General features: G+C 44.3%; 1 long non-coding RNA gene across 1 annotated transcript; it reads right to left on the reverse strand.

Annotated features, from left to right (window-relative positions):
* Positions 1-10,484: 10,484 nt before the first annotated feature.
* LOC121990107 lies at positions 10,485-11,273 on the reverse strand. The gene is made up of 3 exons (XR_006114456.1): positions 11,254-11,273; positions 11,089-11,164; positions 10,485-10,957 (listed from the first exon to the last, which is right to left on the reverse strand). It is a non-coding gene; the product is annotated as an uncharacterized LOC121990107 (long non-coding RNA).
* Between the last annotated feature and the right edge of the window lie 1,321 nt (positions 11,274-12,594).

Raw genomic sequence — 12,594 nt, forward strand, 5'->3', positions numbered from 1 at the left:
GTCCCAAAACGATTTGGTCGGACATTTCGGAAAAATCTTCCCGGCGGGTTCGTTTTTAGCGATTTCGGGTGCAATCGCGAAGCAAATTCCCTTGCGGGGTTAGGGGCTATGCCCCTACCCACGATCTAACCATCGTGAGTTGCTCCTTTGCGATCTAATGGCACCCGACCCCGCTGTCCCAAACGGATTTGGGGCAAAACGAAGCCGTTTAAAAGAAAACTTTCCGGTAGCCGAAGCCTACAAGTGCCGAGACACTTGTGCTTCGCTTCTACGGAAAAATTACTCATAAAAACTCTAAAAACTCAAATTTTACAGAAAATTACAGAAGGTTTATTTTTCATAAAAATACAAACGAACTCGTACAAGTCTTTGCACGTGGCTCTGATACCACTGTTGGGTTCTTCGGGCCGCGAAAACTGCTTTTTCGCGTCGCGGAAACCCCGAGTCACCCAAGGCCGTAGATCCGTGCAAAGATTCGTAAACAAAAGCTTTTCGAAAAACCTTTTCTTGTACGAGTTTGTAAAACCTTTAGATCTACACTAGATAAGGGTTATACCTTCGAAGCGTGCCTTTCGCTTATCCCGCTCGTCCAAGGAGTTGCCGGATCTCTAGACCGTCAAGCGCCGGTCCTCTAGAAGTATCCACACGGACACGTAGGTGGAGAAAAACCTCACACAAAGGTGTGCTAGCACCTTGGTGAGATTCGGCCAAGCAAGGAGGAGAGGAAGAGGGAGAGCTTGAGAGGAAGAAGGAGGAAGATTCACCACACTTGAATGAAAATGAATGAAAATCAAATCCAATTCAAAAGTGTCCGGCCACATCTCATCAAGTGTAACTCCCCATTAAATGCAATTAATGTGAAGTTAATAAGAAAATGACTTTGTAACTTCCATGAGGTGGCACACCATGATGATGTGGAACATCATCATTGGTCCACCTAATGCCAACTCACCAATGAGGTGGCAAAAGGTCAAGTCAAAATTGACCTTTGGTCTTCCTTCTCTAGTTAAGTCCAACTTGACCCAATCTCTACCATGGTTGATCTAATCCAACCATTTGATTTGAGCCAACTTAATATAATGAATCTAATTCATTAAATTAAATTGATTTAATAAGTCATAATCTAAATTTGACTCATTAAATACATGAATCAACTTGAGTCGAACTCAAGTTAGCCCAATTAGGATTACTCTTAATCCAATTTGATTCATCAAATGAATCTAATCCTCTTGGTTCATCATATGAACCTAATCTCCATCTAATTGTCCTAAGTGTGTGACCCTATAGGTTCTTGTAACGTTGGGTATGCCCTAAACCCATTTAGGAGCATAAGTAATGAGCGGTATCTAGCAACACATCATTACTACCCAAGTTACAAGAATGTCGAGATCCGACATCACCTTGTGACTACTAATTGTGACTCCTCACAATATGTGACATTGTCCTTCTATCCTAGACATCTAGATTGATCAATGTGAGACATAGACCGTGTCATCCTCTAATCAATCTAAATCTTGAACTCCAAGTAGACTCACTCGATCAAATGACACTCAACATCTCATGTTGACTCATTTGGGCATGGCCATGCACTTAGTGGTTTCACTCTATCAAGAATAGCGATGTCGCTCCCGTCATATGGGAGGGATAGATCCCATCTACATCACTCACATCCCTCTGCATAATTCGTTACATACCCAGTAATCGCCTTTATAGTCCACCCAGTTACGGGTGACGTTTGACGAAACTAAAGTACATAACTCCTTATGTAGGAATCCATGGTGACTTCAGGTCTAAGGACTAATAGTCATACTCATAGTTTGCAAAATCGCGATCCGGATCGTAGGATCGTACGATCCTACGATCCGGAAACCCAAAATCGATCCAGGATCGTGCAGAATCGTTTTTGCAGTAGGATCGTAGCAGGATCGGTAGGATCGGTAGGATCGGAGCAGAATCGGTAGAATCGGAGCAGGATCGGAGCAGAATCGGAGCAGGATCGGTGGAAGCTTTGACAGGTCATAACTTTTGACTCGGATTGAACCACGGGGCCTATAATATATCAAATTAAAGCTCGTTCAGAGATCTTTAATAAATTTCAAAGTTTATCCTTAACCATTATCTTTTTTTCATCTTATTAGAGTTTTAAATTATTTAAATATATGTTTAATTATTTTTGAGTTAGTTTTTTTATCAATAATATTCTGTCATTTATTTTTCTCAAAATAATAAGTTTTTAGATGTCTATTATCTAGTATTGTGTGACATCAACCAGTCTTTAGAAAATTATTTCCGGCATTCATATTTGAATCAAATGATTCAATAGCTTCTGTTATATACGTTAGATGCTTTGTTGTCATTTAAATTGAATTATCTTATAAATCAAGGAAATTTTTTTAACATTGTATGTGTTATTATTATTGTGTTAATAGATATTTTATATTCTTTCATTTTATGATATGAAAATATAAATATTATTACTATGTGAGAATGATAGTTGAATTACAAGTTAATTTAAATTTGTACATGTAGTAATGTAATTTGATGTGTTGAGTGTAAATAATTGCATATATATACAAAATTAGTTATTTATTTATATGTAAATGAGTTTTTTAGGTATTTTTTCTAATTATTAATCATGTATGATAAAATTTTAAGGGTTTTTGGTAGGATCATACGATTCTACGATCCGATCCTGACCGATCCGATCCTGACCCTAAATCGATCCTGCGTAGGATCGCGATTCTACAAACTATGGTCATACTAATAGCCACATGAGAAAGTATATGACACTCATATAACGATCCATGATACTTTCTCATGGCGGGTCATTCAGTATACATTCTCTAATGCATACCCATGTGTCAGCTTGATATATCTATATCCATGACTTGTGAGATCAAGTCATCGAGCTGACCTACATGCTAGTCTTATTGTATTAACATTGTCCCTGAATGCTAATACTCGACTAGGAATGATTTAGAGTAATGTTCCCTATATCATCTCACTATCGATTCAACTAATCGATTGATATAGGTATGAACCTTCTACTCAAGGACGCTATTATACTTAGTCTATTTGGCACTAATATAAATAAGTATAATAACCAAACAAATGCCTTTAATAATATACAAGAATATGATATACATGAGTCCATACAATCATCAAATGATTGGCTCTAGGGCTCTAACTAACAGATCGAGCTTTGATGATAGAGTTAGCTCAGTAGACAACATATCCGGACAGGAAAAGAAAGCATACGGGTCAGACATCAGGGCAGATCCAGCAGACACAGGCGACAGGACAGCATCAGAGTAGTCGCAGACGGTCAGGTCAGAGTTCTTCTGGGGTATCTCGTAGGCCTCAGAAGTCAGGACAGTTTTCCTCAGGACGTTTCCGGTCTCCTCGGCAGGATCGGAAACAGTCCACCAGCGATATACAGTGTTTCCGATGTGGTTCCAGAGACCACATCACTTCAGCCTGCACTTTGGAACAGTCAGTTTGCTTTTATTGCAAACTGCCTGGGCACCAGAGCCGAGATTGCCAGCTGAAGGCTCAGCACACGGCTTCCGGTGGGTGAGAGCAGAGGGGACAGTCTAGTCAGTCAGTGTCTCGACGAGGAGGGCGGAGATTCTCACCCTCACAGCGTCAGCAGGGAGCAGCTCCCTCAGCAGCAGCATTTGGCATGCTTGGACAGGAGTACTCCAGTGCTTCTGTAGCACCCCAGAGTTTTGTTCCAGGACCTTATTATCCGACTCAGGGGCAGTACCAGACTCAGTCCCAGCCAGCTGCACAGTATCAGTCACCATCCTCTCAGTCTTCTCTGGCACATTATCCTGCACCGCCTCAGTGGCAGGCTTCTGCCCAGCCGCAGCAGCCGCTGGCAGCGTTACCACCTCCTCCTCCTCCGCTAGAGACTGGTCGTGTTCATGCGATTACCAGAGAGGATGCTCAACGGGCCGACGGATCCATTTTCCGCGGTACGATTTCCATTTATGCATTTTTCCGCTGATATTTTGATTGATACTGGTAGTTCGCACTCTTTTATATCCCGTACCTTTATGCGGGAGATGAGTAGATTACCTACTGTTAGACTGCAGCGGTTGACCGTCTCCCTACCGTCCGGTGATACTTTAGACGTCACCCAAGAGGTCAGAGGTTGCCCGTTAGACTTTGGCAACATGACACTTACGGTAGATCTTCTAGCATTGGAGATGATCGAGTTTGATATCATTCTTGGCATGGATTGGCTGTCAGTATATCATGCTACCGTTGATTGCCAGACGAGGGTGGTCACTTTCCGGCCTTCGAACCAACCCTCGTGGAGTTTCACTGGCATCAGAGATGACGACATCTCGATTATTTCGGCGATTCAGGCGCAGAAGCTGCTGTCTCACGGCTGTCATGGTTTTCTATTATCTCTGATTAGTACTGAGGACAGCAGTAGTTCGCAGCTTTTCCGACGCCCTCGTAGTCCGGAGTACCTGATGTATTTCCAGGAGATACCGGTTTGCCTCCCGAAGGCTGGAGTTCGCTATTGAGCCGATTCCGGAACCACACCCCAGATCGAAAGCTCCATCGTGGCACCAAAAGAGTTGAACGAGTGAAGGTTCAACTCCGTGAGCTTTAGACAGGGGATTCATTCGCCTAGTGTTTCTCCATGATTATTTATCAAGAAAAAGGACGGCACTATGAGGTTATGTATTGACTATAGACAACTGAATGCAGTTACCGTCGTAAATAAATATCCTTTACCACGGATCGAGGATTTGTTTGATCACCGAGGTACTTCATGGTATTCTAAGATTGATCCGCAATCCGGATATCATCACCGAGAGTCGAGACTCGATATTCAAGACGGCTTCCGTACGGTATACTGGTCATTATGAGTTTTGGTAATGCCATTTGGGCTTACCAATGCTCCAGGTGTTTATGGACTTGATGAACCGCATCTTTCCGGAGTATCCGGATCGGTTTGTTATTGTTTTCATTGATGACATATTGGTCTATTCGCATTCGAGGAGGCGCATGCACAAGATCTTCGATAATCTTGGAGACTCTTAGACGACATCACCGACGCCAAGTTCAAAGAAGTGCATTCCGTTATCCTACCGGTTTTCGGGACACGTTGTCTCTAGCAGAGGTATTTCATTGATCCTCGAAGATCGAGGTCGGCCACCGTTGGGAGCAGCCAAGTCGGGCCTGTGAGATCCGCAGCTCGATTGGCTGGATATTACTGACGTTTTGTCGAGGGTTTCTCGCGTATTGCTATGCCATTGACACGTCTTACCAGGAAAGGCGTGAAGTTCATGTGGACAGAGGATTGTGAGACCAGCTTTCAGGAGATGAAGCGGAGATTAGTGTCGGCTCCAGTTTTGGTTTTGCCTTCTGGAGAGGATGGATTTGTACTCTACACCGACGCGTCTCTACAGGGTTTGGGCACTGTTCTGATGCAGTACGGCAGAGTAGTCTCTTATGCTTCTCGTCAGCTGAAGGAGCATGAGAAGAACTACCCAGTTCATGACCTAGAGTTAGCCGCCATCATTTATGCATTGAAGATTTGGCGCCATCACCTGTACGACATTACATTTGAGATTCTCACCGACCATAAGAGTCTCAAATACATTTTCACTCAGAAGGAGCTTAATCTCCGACAGAGGAGATGGATGGAGTTCCTGAAGGATTACGATTGTACCATTAGCTACCACCCGGGTAAAGCTAATGTGGTTGCCGATGCACTCAGCAGGAAGTCCAGAGGGACTTTGGCTTGCCACCGAGTTTCAGTCACAGACTTGGTTCAGGGTTTCTCCGAGTTAGACCTTGAGGAGCAGGGATCTACAGAGCAGGGTATTCTGGTTACCATGGTTGCTCACGATCGGACAAGATCCGAGAGGCTCAGTCGGTGAACAACATTGTCGGGCTCATCACGATAGCTTCCCAAGACACCGAGTTTACACGAGACGAGGAGGGTGTTATACTCCGAGACGATTATGCGTACCTCGCCCATCCGGTCTACAGAGCTACTTGTGAGGCTCACTGTTTCGATTACGATCCATCCAAAGGGACCCGTATGTATCGAGACTTGAGGCGCCTACTGGTAGAACGGTATGAAGAAAGACATCGCGATTTCGTAGCTAGATGTCTTGTTTGTCGCAGGTGAAGGCTGAGCACCAGACCTCTGGAGGTACTTCGATTCCTATTCCCGAGTGGAAGTGGGATCACATTACCATGGACTGTGTGGTAGGGTTGCCGAGGACACGACGGGGTCATAACGCTATTTGGGTAATCGTTGATCGATTAACCAAATCCACGCACTTCTTAGCGATCCGGAGGACTGATTCCCTGAACCGATTGGCAATCTGTATTGTCGAGAGATTATCGAACTACATGGTGTTCCATTGAGTATCATTTCGGATAGAGATCCACGGTTCACGTCTCGATTCTGGCAGAGTCTGCAGCAGCCCTTGGGCACACAGCCCGCTTTCAAGACTTTTCCATCCATGCATGATGGATGTAGCGGACCATTGCACTTTAGAGGATCTCCCGAGGTCATGTGTTATGGATTTTGGAGGCAGTTGGGAGGACCTGCCGTTGGTAGAGTTTACCTACAACAACAGCCTGCTCGGCTATCCGATGGCACCGTTTGAGGCGTTGTATGGTAGATCTTGCCTGACACCCGTCCTCCGGGATGAGGTTGGAGAGGCCCAGTTGTTTGGACCTCATAGAGTTCAGCAGATGCGAGTTGGTCCACTATCGATGGAGGATGTCGAGGCAGACCGCCAAGAGTTATGCAGACGGAGACGCACTTGAGTTTTCTCGTCACCATGTATTTATGAGAGTTTCACCCACGAAGGGGTGAAGAGATTTGCCTCATGGGTAAGCTAGCTCCGCAGATATTGGTCCTTTCAGATCTTGAGAGGATCGGAGTGAGCTTACTCGATGGCACTACCACCGTCCCCCGCAGCATTCACGATGTTTTTCACGATCTATGCTAAGGAGATACGCACTGATCGACGATGCTGGCAGATATTCGAGTTCCAGTTCACCCGACATTACATATGAGGAGGTTCCGGATTGACTGACCGAAAGAGCGCTACCATGAACAAGACTATCTGGCTGGTTAAAGTTGGATGACAGCATCATTCGGATTAGGAGGCTACTTGGGAGCTAGAGGATACTATCCGAGCTCGATATCCCCATCTTTTCACTTGAGGTATGTGATTTATTTACTGTTCAGCATTTATACTCTATAGCTGTTGTTAGTACTTGCTGATGGTAGATAACGAAATTTAGGGACCAAATTTTTATAAGTGGGGGAGAATGTAAAATACCGGAAATAGACGAATATGAATAAGGGAATTTTCCGAAATTTTTGGATATTTTTCGGGAATTTTTCGGAGCTCGTATGGATGAGTTAACGGGAATGAAAACGGGGCCCGGAGAAAAGCCTATTTAGGCTACCCAATTAAGCGAGGAATTTTTTCTTTTATAATTCCTTTTTACTTTTTCTTATTTCTTTTATTTCCGCCGTTCTCTCTTCCTCGCCGAGACCACGCGCGCCCGAAGTCTTCTTCCCCCTGCCCTAACTGCACGAGCGTCTTCGGTTTATCTCCTCCGGCACCGCTACTCCTCTTCATTTCCTTCTTCCCCGAGTGCACCAAAGCCGTGTCGACGTTTCTTCTCCTCTCCTCTGCCGCCACCACAGCGACGCCGTGCCCTAATTGGGTTGTGCCACCGCCGAGCCGAGCATCTCCACCGACGCACGAGCAGTGCCGGCGACCCTTCCTCTGCCCTAGACAAACTCCAGCGCCGGCCGCTGTCATCTGTGCCCTAGCGTCTCCGCCGACGCCAAGCAGTGCCGGTTTTCTCCTCTCTGCCTTCGTCTCGAATCTTTCCGGCCAATTCTTCTCGGATGCTCCTTTGCCCTAATCTTTGCTTTGTTTTCTCTGTGCTTTAGTTATCTCTCCGGGTTGTGGACAGAGGCAAAGCAGTCCGAGACTAGCATCTTGGTGATCACAATCTGCTGCTCGACACCATTGTCTTTCCCTCTCCGTTCCTCCGGCAGCCGGTTTCATTACCACCAGTAGTAGATTTTGTACTGTACTACCATCACCGAAGAAGAGGAAGTGGAAACAGGGAGGAAGCAATTGTAAAACCTCTGTGGCCGGATTGTACCCTTGTCCACCTACTTGAGTTTGGGTAAGTTTTGGAGTGGGTTCATTATTGGATTTGGTTGGTTTAATGATGAGGTTAAACGTGGATTTTGTGTTAGTAAATCTCTCCTGGTTTGCGTAATTGGGATTAGTTGATTAGGGTTCTTGATTTAATAGGAATTTGATCTAGCTAGTGAATACATATAGTAATTAGCTAAATTCGGATATGTTGATGATTTATGATTTAGGGTTTTGCCTAGATAGTTTTAAGGATTCTATTTAGCAATTCATTGGAATTTTAGCTAAATAAAATATATCTCTGTTGGTATCACAAGACCTTGACGTGAGACGGGTTTCTCGACGTCTGGATTTGGACGGATTGGACCATTTCTTTTGGAGGCGGGTACTTTTGACTTATTGTCTTTGATATTGTCACGCCCCGGAGGAGTCTCTGTCCGAAGAAATTTCGGCAGCATCTCCCCTGTACGGCGGACAATCTGAAACTTTTCTACAAGCACTATATACCTCAGCCACATGCGGCTGGAATAATAACAATAAAAGGAAACAAACACCACGCAGTTAATATCAAATTCAGCCTCTGGCCGACACAACCACGCAGTTAAAAATAAAGCAGCCTACTCGGCTGTACCAAAACCAAAACACAAAACTGCTAGCCGGCTAGGCTCACACAACCAATAACAAATACAAAATACCACATAACAACATCAACACTCCAAAAATAAAACCAGAGTACAGAGCTAAACAAACTGATACATAAAACAAACAAAACATACGTGAAACCGATAAGTCTTCTGATGTGACGTGGGGACCAGCAGACAGGATGCTCCAAGCGACACCATAAATAACCTGGTACCTGAAAAAGATAGTGTCAACGGGGTGAGTTCAACAACTCAATGAATACCAATGGACATGAGTAGTAAGATATATCTAATAAAGAACCAACATGGAATACAGCTTCCTAATCATATATAGGAATATGCAAACCGAAGGTAACCGAGGAAGTCAGATCACCGGAACTCCTATCCGCATAAAAGGGTCACAAACCGAAGTGTCAATAATCCCGATGCAGTCAAAGGTATGCATCCAACCAAAATGCAAAGAACCAAATGCAAAGAATCACAATAATATAAATACATCAATGCATATGATGCTAATGCCTGGTCACCCGACGCTAGTCAATCATCTCACACACAAATGGTGAGACCGAGTGGGTAGGGCTGTGACAACTGTGCACTCGTCACTACTCCCGATGAGTGACCGAGTGACTAATGTTTGGAGTACTCACGTCCTGTGACCCCAAATCATAAATGGGGAGCTCAATGTTCTCAACTCCCGTACACAATGACGGGAGGTATCTCGGCCACCACCGAGTCACCGACCAACGGAGCCAAACAGTAGTCCACCGTCACGGCTACTACGCTGCTACACTAAATGCCACGGAGCCAAACAGAAGGAATCGTCTGTTGGCTACCACCGAGTCCTCGCACCAACGGAGCTAAACAATGTAACCGCCACACACCTACCGATATACCACTAAACCATGAGTGGGGGTGTGTGAACTAGCGATGGGCTCAACCATAGTGGAGCCGACAATCGCACAGCATGCAATCATGATGCATGTCACTATACATAACAAAAACTGATCAACATAACCATATCCATATATACAAAACGGGTACTGTAAAAGCAATGGTCACATACCAAAATCTAGAATACACAGGTCAGATAGAATATCAAAAACCTATGTCCTGAACATAATAAGCATGGAACATCCTGATCAGCATAGAAAAATCCATATATACATAATATGGGTACCACAGTATCAGTAGGTCAATCCACGGATCTAGGGCATACAGGTCCTCTATGGTATAACAACCTAGATCCTAAACATATCTTCTTCCATAACATATGTACCAACAATATGCACATATCAAGAATCAAGGTCTAGGTACACGAATTATATATGATATACAAACAGAGGTACACAAGCCAGTCATGGCATAAAACCTAAGTATCAGATAATCTCGATACATATGACTGAAACCAAAAGTCCAGAACCTAGTCCTAACCTCAGTAAAACATGGTATGTCACTTATTCTAGAAACTAAGATACTCATGGTAATACAGTACTCATGGCAATAAATCACATGATATAAGCACGGATACGTCACAAGTGACAAACCTAACATACTATGGATATCAAACAGTGACATACCAAAGGCAAACATGTTCATTGCATGTAGTTATAAAATACTATGCATATCCAATGACAATATCATAAAAGATAAGTCAAGAGGTACCCGCCTGAAATAGAAGGTCCAATCCAGTCCAAATCCGACGTTGAGATGCTCATCTCGAATCAGAGTCCTGTATCAATATATTTTATTTAGCTAAATTCACATGGGTTAAATAGCTAAATAAAATCCCTAAAACCAATTAAGGAAACCTCAATGCAACGATAAATTTCGATTCATCCAATCCATTTGATTGAGTCAGGTTTAATCCAACATTCCTAACTCATCGAATAAATCCAATGATCCTCGATCAATAATCAAACACTCCACGTATGAAAAATCAATTCAATGAGCCTAACGACATACATTCCATCATGATATTCAACCAATCCAAATTACACAAACCATAATAGATTTACTAACTCCAAAATCCATTTATACTAACAACAATGCATTTACCTCAATCCAAAACTCACCCAAATATGCATATTCGGCTGTTGAGTCACTGCCGAAGACGCCTGCTGTCGTTCCAACCAAATACCTCTGGTTAACCTAGAGTATGGATCGTTAGTCAGCAAATACACATGTACAAATTGATTACCTCATACCTAAATCAAATCTATCATCACAATAGTCCAAACAACATAGAGTCTATAACAAAGATATAATTCTCTACTTCTTACCTCACTACCTAGCCACTGTTAACGCTGGATCAAGATGGGTCGGACCAAGAACTACCCACCTAGTACAATCTCCCTGCTGGAAATCTTTCCCACTGGTCAGATCCAATTGAGATCAAGAATTGGAGATAACAAATTAAGCAACGACTAAATTCCAATCAATCTTACCTTCTTCCTCTCCACTGATAAGAGGTGATCAAGGATCCGGCGACAATGCTAGGGCCCGATGAGACCGGCTGGTGGCGCTGTTTCGTGCGGCAGTGAGGAATAGATCTAGGGAACGGTCCTTTCCCCCTTTGGCCGTCACCTATGAAAGAGGTGCGATGGTGCTCGGGTGGCTCGCGGCTAGGGCACATAGAAGACAGCTTTGCTCGGCGGCCGGAGGTAGAAAACAGAAGGGAAGAAGGGTTCAGCCGGCGAGAGCTCGCGGCGAGAAGAAAAAACTAGGGCACGGCGTCAAGACTTAGGGAAGGAAAAAGATCGGCGCCGAAATGAAATAGGCACGGGTAAGGACTAGGGCACGCGACGAGGAGAAGGAACCGCCGAGTGGCAGTTAGGGCACAGCATTTGGCGGGGAAGAAGGCTCGGTGCCGAGTTCGGCGAGAGGATCAGAAGAGGCGCGGGCGAGGCTCGAGTGAGGGTGCGGGGAAGAAAGAAACGGCGAGGGGAAAAATAAAAGAAAAAGAGTAAAAATGTATTTATAAATAAAACATTTCCTCACTTAAACGGGTATCCAAAACAGGCCTTCCCGGAGCCCCGTTTTTATCCCCGTAAACTCGTCCATACGAGCTCCGAAAAATTCCCGAAAAATTTCCAAAAATTCCAGAAAATTCCCTTATTAATATTCGCCTATTTTCGGTATTTTACATTCTCCCCCACTGATAAAAATTTGGTCCCCAAATTTCGTTATCTACCATCAGCAAGTACTAACAACAGATATAGAGTATAAATGCTGAACGGTAAATAAATCACATACCTCAAGTGAAAAGATGGGGATATTGAGCTCGGATCGTATCCTCGAGCTCCCAAGTAGCCTCCTCGTCTGAATGATGCTGCCATACGACTTTAACCAGCCGGATAGCCTTGTTCCGCAACTGACGCTCTTTCCGGTCTAGAATCTGTACCGGAACCCCTCATAAGTGACGTCAGGCTGAACTGGAACTGAGATATCAGTCAGCGCATGCGTCGGGTCAGGTACGTATCTCCTCAACATAGATACATGAAATACATCGTGCACGCCTGACAGGGACGGTGGTAGTGCCAGTCGGTAAGCTACCGCTCCGATCCTCTCCAAGATCTCGAAAGGGCCAATGTACCGCGGAGCTAGCTTACCTCTGAGGTCAAATCTCTTCACCCCTTCCGTGGGTGAAACTTGCAGAAATACATGGTCGCAAATAGAGAACTCTAAGAGTCTCCAACTCCGGTCAGCATAACTCTCTTCTGGCAGTCCTGTGCCTCTGACACTCTCTGTCTAATAGTACAGACCAATTCTGCCTCATAATCCAATAC

Source organism: Zingiber officinale, chromosome 6B (assembly GCF_018446385.1).
Source record: "Zingiber officinale cultivar Zhangliang chromosome 6B, Zo_v1.1, whole genome shotgun sequence".
NCBI lineage: Eukaryota > Viridiplantae > Streptophyta > Magnoliopsida > Zingiberales > Zingiberaceae > Zingiber > Zingiber officinale.